This window comes from Bombus pyrosoma, linkage group LG17 (assembly GCF_014825855.1).
Source record: "Bombus pyrosoma isolate SC7728 linkage group LG17, ASM1482585v1, whole genome shotgun sequence".
Classification (NCBI taxonomy): domain Eukaryota; kingdom Metazoa; phylum Arthropoda; class Insecta; order Hymenoptera; family Apidae; genus Bombus; species Bombus pyrosoma.
Window position 1 is genome coordinate 4,779,930 of NC_057786.1, and position 8,587 is coordinate 4,788,516.

At 37.8% G+C, this 8,587-nt stretch overlaps 1 non-coding gene across 1 annotated transcript; it reads left to right on the forward strand.

The window, feature by feature from the left end:
• The first annotated feature begins 5,269 nt into the window (after positions 1-5,269).
• Positions 5,270-5,388, forward strand: LOC122577161. The gene has a single exon (XR_006320097.1). It is a non-coding gene; the product is annotated as a 5S ribosomal RNA (ribosomal RNA).
• Positions 5,389-8,587: the final 3,199 nt, after the last annotated feature.

Genomic DNA, 8,587 nt, shown 5'->3' on the forward strand with positions numbered 1-8,587 from the left:
GAGAAAACGATTTTTAGATGGTTATAATTTGTAAAATTGTTTATTTCTTTGTCTTGTTGTTTGGGGTTGTGCGAGATTTTTTCATTAGAGAATATGAAGACTGTCTTATTTTGCGATATGTCTCGCTCTATTTTATTTTTCAGTTTATTTGTTTGGGAGATAATAATTCTGTTTAATTATCCTCGTCCCATGTGTTGTGTGTGTGTGTGTGTGTGTGTGTGTGTTTTGGAAAAATGAGTGCCGATAACGTATAGTTTTTCCGTTGTTTTACGTGTTATGAAATAACTAGAACCCCTGGTCTTTATTGATGTTCTGTATGGCTATACCTGCATCTTGGAGGAGGGGAACTTTCTCTGGAGGCAGTTTGAAAGAAGGGATAGAGTTAGGTTCTTTTAACCTGAAAATTTGATTTGTCTGTGGGAACATGCTAGCTGAGCTTTTTTTAGACATATTTTTTTATTTTATTTGCCTATCTTCTCTTTTTGTCGTAAGAATAGTTGTATTTTAAATTGTTTATTTTGGATAGTATGCAGCTTTTGTCTCGTTGTAGCTCGTTGTAGCTCGCATTCGCAGTCAAGGTGTTATTTTAGAAGTGTAGTGCAATAGCTAAAACGACTCCGTTCAACATTCGTAGCAGCGTTTCTAACTTTCTATGATATGAATTTCTTGTAAAGATAATAGACGGATTTTAACGGTCCGAGCGGTCGAGCGCAACCCTTACCCAATTACATCGAAGCCCCGCATTCATTCGGGTATCGTTCTCGTTCCTCCCGCCAAGGATGCACCTCACTTGGAGCCTGTTCACGCAGTAAACGCCATCTTGCGGGCGAATATGCAGTTTGGCGATTTTCTTGAAAACCAATCAGCGTGCGTATTTGGGGTCCTCCGTTTTGAGCCTTGTTGAAGTCTAATGGGATGCGTGTTGGGCTCGCTCGAGTCTAACAACGGTTTCGGCAGTCTCGTTCGAATAGTCGAATCGTGAACATGTGGTAGAGAGTCAGTTTTCGTGCCTTCGAATCGCTAAACGTTGACTAAAGAACCGTTTCAATCTCTCAGTGCTCTTCAAGCGCTCGTGCAGGTGAAATCGTTTCGTCAGTCCTAACGATCAGTTGATACTTTTCTGAACCGGCTTCTTCGGTGCGCTAATATTTTCAAGCATTCGTGGACATGGCTGAAGCGTTGGTGAAGACAGACGTAACGATCAGTGGACAGTCCTGTGCGAAATCTTCAGTTGTGAACAGTATCTCTAAGCATACGTGAAGATAAGTATTATTTTAGTGATCGAACGATTAGTAAACCGTCTCGTGCGGATCTTTCAAACGCGGGCAACATCGACCATTCGTATCGTCGTATGATAATTCTGTCGCATTTCGTCCGCAGTAAGTATTTGTAAATTTCGTCTTAATCGTCCATGACAATTTGAAAATTTCTCATCGTTTGTTCTTCGATATTTTTTTCGAGTTTTAACTTCGTCAATTGTTCCTCGCGCATTGAATCATTACTCTCCCTCGTGAATCTGTTACTCAAGATTAATTCGACGTATCATTGATATCAGACACACGCGCATGTTAGTCGTATCGTTGTTTCTTTAACCGTTTGAGTACCAAGCAGCGTGATCGCGTTGTTTAGATTTTGTATCGAAAATTTCCAGTACGTTTGATCGTTACGGACGACTGATGGTATTTTGTATTTCATTATTATCTTAATAATTTTTATTGAACAAATCTTGAAATAATTATAAACTAATAGCACGTATATATAAAAATATAGATGTATTTCATAAAAATAACAAATATAACGAGCGCTATTGTGCCGCTTGTTTCTCTTCGCAATCGATTAAAAGGCTATCGTACCGTTCGGGACTTTTCGACACTGGCTTTTCAAAGTCCGCTGGGGCTCAAACGGTTACATTATGTCAATATCATCAGCAAATAATTATTTTCCTATTTACTCTATATTATTTTCAAAACGTTCAAAGATTATTATTGTTCGACTACTTCAATATCGATTACGATACCTTTTTAATCACGGTTAAACTTGTCACTACTGGTGTGAGAGACTGTAAAATTGATTTGAAATAGTATTTTACAGAGACTGATGAAACCGATGAGTTAGATATTTATATAATTAAAAGTTATTTCTATTTCTGAAGTTTCTTTGCGAATATGTTAACTGTGCTTGATTTACGCTGGGTCAAATTTATAGGAAAAATATTTTAAATACTATTGTAAGTAGTTGTTGGTCTACGGTACGAATAAAATATTTTAAATATGTAGTAAAAATTAAACTATCTTTATTTTCACAATGTGGTATATAAAATAAAGTATTTTATCTTTGTATTGTAAATAGTGTTTCAAATGTTTCTTAACAATGAGAATAGATTAAGCAAACGGTTAACATCAGGATGCAAGAATTCAAAGTATTTACGAATTAAATTTATGTTCTTTTTAACCCTGTTGCGGTCTCCGTGTCTCTTTGTTCTTACTACCCTCCTTTCTTTCTCTAAGACCTTCTGTATTCTTTAAACGTATAGAGTAAAATTGTATCCTACTGTTGAAACCGACATATTTGAGAAAAAAGACGTGCGATCATAGAAAATTTAGGGAACGCACTGATACAAAGTTGTATTATAAAACAGCAATATGACCCGCGTAGGAAAGTTGCAAATGAAATAACAGAGAGTGTTATAAATACATCGGAAAGAGAAATGAGAGAAAATAAGGGTTCTTAAAAATTTCACTAATGCCAAAATTTTGTTTGCGATAATTGAATGTACCGGCTCTTTGCAATGAAAGTTATTATGAAGGATATAGTAACATACTACTACATTTTCCTGGTCTTTAGTTAGAGAATAAAATAAAAAAGACGAATCTTTATATGCAAAGGTAACTTTCTTCTTCAAACTCTTAGCGAATAATTTAATTGAATTATAGACTGCAGCAGGGTTAAGTATGGGTATTCGCAAGTAACAAGTAGTATTCAAAGCTTTCATCACTTAGATTACTCGTTTGTGGGTAAACACGCAAACCATTTTTTTTTATCTAATTTATACTTCACAATCTGTCCAGCTGGACATTTGTTAAATTTTTCTAACTTTATTTGTGGATAACTGGCCCTAGCGGGATACCATCTTCGAGTTTGACTATTTTACTTCTGTAGTGAAGTCAGTGGGGTGTTTTCTTTTTAGTTTTCCTTCTATGACAGTTTTGCCCCCTTCAGCAGCTAGCTGGTTTCGATGTGTTGCCATTTTTTCCTTTTACTTTTTTTTTTTTTTGGGTACTTGCTGATTTCTTCTTTGACCATTGGTATTTTTAAGTCTTTGGGTATATCCTCCTTTCCCACATTCCATGGGGCGTTGACCATTTATTCTGAGTATTTTCTAGTAGGGACTCTGGTTTATTTACCTGACTAACTGCTGTCCCCCCTGGTAGTATTCCGTACGTTCAAATTGGTTTTATTATCGTTTTGGATATTTTTAATTTATTTTCTATGCTGATTTTAGAATTTCGACTAGTACATCTGTTTCCTTTTTATTCGTGTTTTGTCTACAGTTGATTTAGTATGTTGCTTTCATGTAAGTTATGAGTCTAAGTGGAGCATTTAACTTGCTTTGTTTGTGTTATGTGCATACCATTCAATTGGATATTTGGTGGTTTCCATTTTCGTATTGTAAATGTAATGTGGTTAAATTGACTGGGGTTTGATTTTATCTTGCAGTTATTTTTCCATTTTTCTGATGCGCTCTGGTAGTAATATGACTGCTGTTTCCGGATTAGAGTGCTTTTGTTACTTCGAAGGCACGGGGAGTAGTGAAATCAAGAAATCATTGATCGTTTCCTCGCGTCGTTCGAATGATTTCGCGTAGGTTTAAACGTTTCACGAGCAAGGTAAGAAAAATTCTGGCTTTAGATATGCTAGCAGAGTATATTATGTGAATTCAACGGAGTGACGGTTAAGAATGTTAGGGCAGAGTGTGATATACCGACTCTCGATTGACTTTTGACTCTTCGGTGGCTAACCGAGGATCAACGGCAGCGGTGCCGAAATATATTGATGGCCGTCAGCCCTGAGGTGATTTTGGTGTAGGACGTATAGGGTGCGAAAGAAATACTTGGTGGTGTTTAACGGTATATTTATTAACATTTCTCGCTTTCGACTCTATACGTACAACTCTCGATTCCAACTGACGATTCTCTCCTCTCGGTTACAACTTAACTTTTTTCTTGATCCGATTCGTTTCTTTTTGTCATCTGTCAATATCCCTACTACGTACGCGTTCGTTACGCGTCCGCCACCGTTGCCACCTACGCCTTCTCCCAAATATTCGGAGGAAGAACGGTACGGATATCGATGGGTCATTAGGCCTGTCGGCTCTAGCGCTTCGGTGATACCGGATCGGCGGAAGATTTCGTTGTCGAGTGCCGCTAAGCCCTATTCAAGTTTTCCGACTCTTTCTGCTTGTCGGCATTTGGGCTTTATCGCCGACATTGTCTGTACTTCGGCGATGTATCCGCGTTACTATAATAGAGACCAAAGAAGCCGTTTTACAGTTTCACCTGACTAGTGCAGTATCACGTAAAATTTATGATAAAAAAGGAGTAACTTAATTTGACCGTGTTTTTATAATTTTGTAGGCTTTTATTCAGGAAAATGATTAAGTATAATATTACGATGAAGTTCACATCACGGCCGAACTGTACACAAGACTAGATTCAAGACTAAAAAAGACTTTTTGTCGAATGCTTGCATTTTTTATAAGTTCCGTTCCAAAAAGGCAATGTCGGACGATGTGCAAAGGTCAAGTCAAAATCTAACGATCCGCTGTCAGGTAGTATGAAATGACGCGGAGTTGGGTATGGTCGTTGTCACAACAGCCCTGTCGTCCGTAAGTGTTAGTATTTTGCTGTTGGTATTTATACGCAATCCAGTGAAACTCAATAGTTTCCAAATTGAAGTAGGCGAGAAAATTAGAGTATTATGATGCTGCAAGTCGAAAGGGTCTTATTTTTGCTATACAAAAATAAGTCGAGGATGAAGTGAGAATTTTTGACACGAGACTTGGTTTTCCAGAAAATCGATTATGAAGTTCCGTTCACTTGACTCGTTACTTTTTAAGTATGACGGAACTTTACAATCCATTGTCTAAGAAACGGAGCCAGGAAAAATTTTATATATCTGAATGAGTTTTGTTTATCTTCATACACACATGTATGTTTTCTGAAATATTTTGTCTATTCGATAACACAAAATAACAAAACTGCTTACTTCAGCCAACGCTCATACCGCGTTGAAAGTACTCGTTCTCGTCCGATCACGAAAGTCAAGCAGCGCTGGGCACGGTTAGTACTTAGATGGGTGACCGCTTGGGAACTCCGTGTGGTGTTGGCTTTTTTTTACTTTTCTTAACACTTAGCCAACCGAACGGGCAGATCTCCCTTTTTTATTTTACCAACGCGTTTTCTTTTTTGTTGTTATTCTTATTATCGGTTATTGTTTACCTGGAATTGTTCCTAATTAATTGAGGCCCTATTTCTGCTTTTATAAAGTACAATATGTAATAAAATACACCAATTTAGCAGTCTTAAAATTAATTAAAAAGTTACGCTATCAGTTATGAATAAATTATGTTATAATCGAACGATACCACACTGTAAAAAAATATTAAAATGGATTATGAATTTTTGACTTCACCTTCAAGTCGTGTCATTTATCTTTAGACATCTTTAATGTTTTTAATTTTACCTATATCTTTTTATGCTTTCAATATATACTTTCAATTTGATGTTTTGTATAAATAATATGTGAAATCGTTAAACAAAATCATTACCGCAAAATATAATTGACCACTTAAATAATTTTTAATTTCTTTGTTTTTCAAGTGTTAGTGAATATTAGTCCTCCTTAGAAAAATGCACGGTGGACAGCGTATAGGTTAGCCTGTGCGGGCGCGGTTGACTAAGTGTTAATAATCTATGGTCGTATACATCAAGAAAATATCTTCTTAGCATTAAACGATTATCGCCATACGTTGTGTCATTCTCGCATACACGCTTACTTGTATATTGCTTTGTTTATATTTTCCGATAATGTTATATGTATTCAATATTCGGAATTCGGAATATGTCGTTTGAAAGAATGAAAAAATACATGTGCCGAAAATTGTAACACAAACCGAAGGACGATGATTCCCTGCGCGCGGCGAAAATGAAGTCGAAAATGTAAAATGACATTTTTCGCTTTGTTTTCGCGAAAATCAATTATGAAATTGGCCCTACTTAACTTCACGGCCCGTTTTCTTGAAAACGAAGTCGGGCAAGATTTCACATATCTTTTTTATCCCCTCACATAATAGTACGTCGTAAATATTTTTTATTCAATAATATTAAATAACAAAATTGATTTCTTCAACGAACGCTCATACCGAGCTGAACGCATTCTTTCTCGTCAGAGTGCTGTGAACCCCCCAGCAGGTCGGACCACACTGGCCAAAAATACCAGGCGTCACGCTTGTTAGTGAGTTTGCCAATTTATACAGTGATATTCAATAACGAAAAGTAATAAATAATGCTCATTATAAAAAAAATTAAGAAAAGAGGAGGAAAGAAGATAAAAAGAATGAAAAGAGGATTAAGAACTTTCTTAGCAACACAAGCTTTGGCTCCCTAAGGAAGCGGACACTAAACCGTCCGCCAAACCTGGTGAACAAGAATAAAAGGACAGAAAGTAGCCAGGAAAGTGTAAGCAAAGAGAAAAGCACAACAGGAGACGCGGACCGCGAAAAGAACGAAACCCTAAATTCAGCAGATAGCTCCCCATTATCAGCAATACGAACGAAAGATAGGTTCAGCGTATTGCAATCACGAGAGTTCAGGCTATCTTGGACACAGCAACACCTTCAAATAATAACAATAAAAGAATCCAGAATAATAAGAGAAAAGAAAACCTACGGAAGAAAGCAAGTAGGCATACGACCTCTCAGGACGGGAAATCACAAGTTTGAAAGAGAATAAACAATGGACCGAGGGGTATACCATCATCGACGAAACCCTCAACTTCCCAGGCGCAGCTCAGCGAAATGGACAACGCAGGGGGCCCATCTCCTGCGATAACGCTACCGAGAAGCCAGACACAACCTGGACAGGCCACTAGCCTCTGCAAGGAAGAACGTTGACACCACAGTCCCCGCAAATAGAGACAAATCGCCTCCAATATGCATTACCCACCAAGACCCCAAGAACACAGAAAAACTCGTTGAAGAGACTCTAAACACAAAGTCATTCCACATTACACGAATACACGCAGATAAACAGGCGCTATTCCTACGAAGTATACCAGACTTTAACAAAGCGAAAGAAATCCTAATTGCAGTTTATACAGCCTTTTACACTTTTATACACCCAAATCGGAGAAGTACCACACGATCTCATTAAAGATTCTAAACAATAGCTTCTCCGGGACGGAAATACTTGCAGAGTTGCAAGCATTGCAGATGTCGGACATGCAATTGTCCAAAGATTGGCGCTTCTCAATAAAAAGATCAATAGAGAACAATGTATTGCTCTCAATTTACATAATCCAAGTGTGGCGGCACTCGACAGCACAAATACCGCCACTCGACACTAACAACTAACAGACGACGGCAGCGCAGTGGTTAGCGCCTTAGGTTACCAACGTTCAGACCTCTGGATCGACCCCGGCGACCGAAGTCCGATTTTTCTTCCACGATTCTTAAATAGGAAGAAAATACAGCAGTACCCCAGCTGCGACATCTACAGCCAGCAGCTACTAATATCACGGACAACATATAGACCTCACAAGTATCCCCACAGAGTAATATTAGTAACCTACTAAGAATGAACCGTCTAAATTACTTTAGGGTAAAATGGGGAAAAGTCTGAAAAATGACATAACGCAATGTCACAAATGTAAACTGCATGGAATTGTACGGACCAAGCGAGTGCAAAATTAAAAAAAAAAGACGCGGTAAACAAAGACAAAGTGCACTGTGTGAACTGTAAAAACTACGGATACCCTGCTTTGTATAAAGGATGCCCAAAACTCGTTGAACTTTGCACAAAGCTTTGCGAAAATATCAACAAATGCAAAGAATCAAAAACAAGTGCGTTGCTCAAATAAGCCGCAAATTCATCCATAGTTAAAGTTCTCAGACATCATAAGACAAGGCATAAGCCAAGTCTCCGAAAACCAACCACATCAAACAAATTTATTACCGCGCGTAATACAAAATCCAAACCCAATTAAAACCATATCTCAACTGAACGTAATAAACTTATGGAAGACTTCTAAAGAAGCATATTGAAAGCCCTAAATGAGCAACAAACGCAATTAAACGAACTAGAACGATCATTAAAACGCACGGAGGAAGGATTGACTCTAACCCAAAAGGGGGATCATACCTAGCCATATGCCTTGGAGACACAATTACAATTCCTTAATTTACGGGCAAATAACACGCTCAAAACCATAGACTAGGATTGCGATCATAACGCTCTCGTGTTCCAGATAAACAAATATACATCTGACTTCCTAACCCTAGAAATACGGAGTGACGGCCCCAGGTACAAGT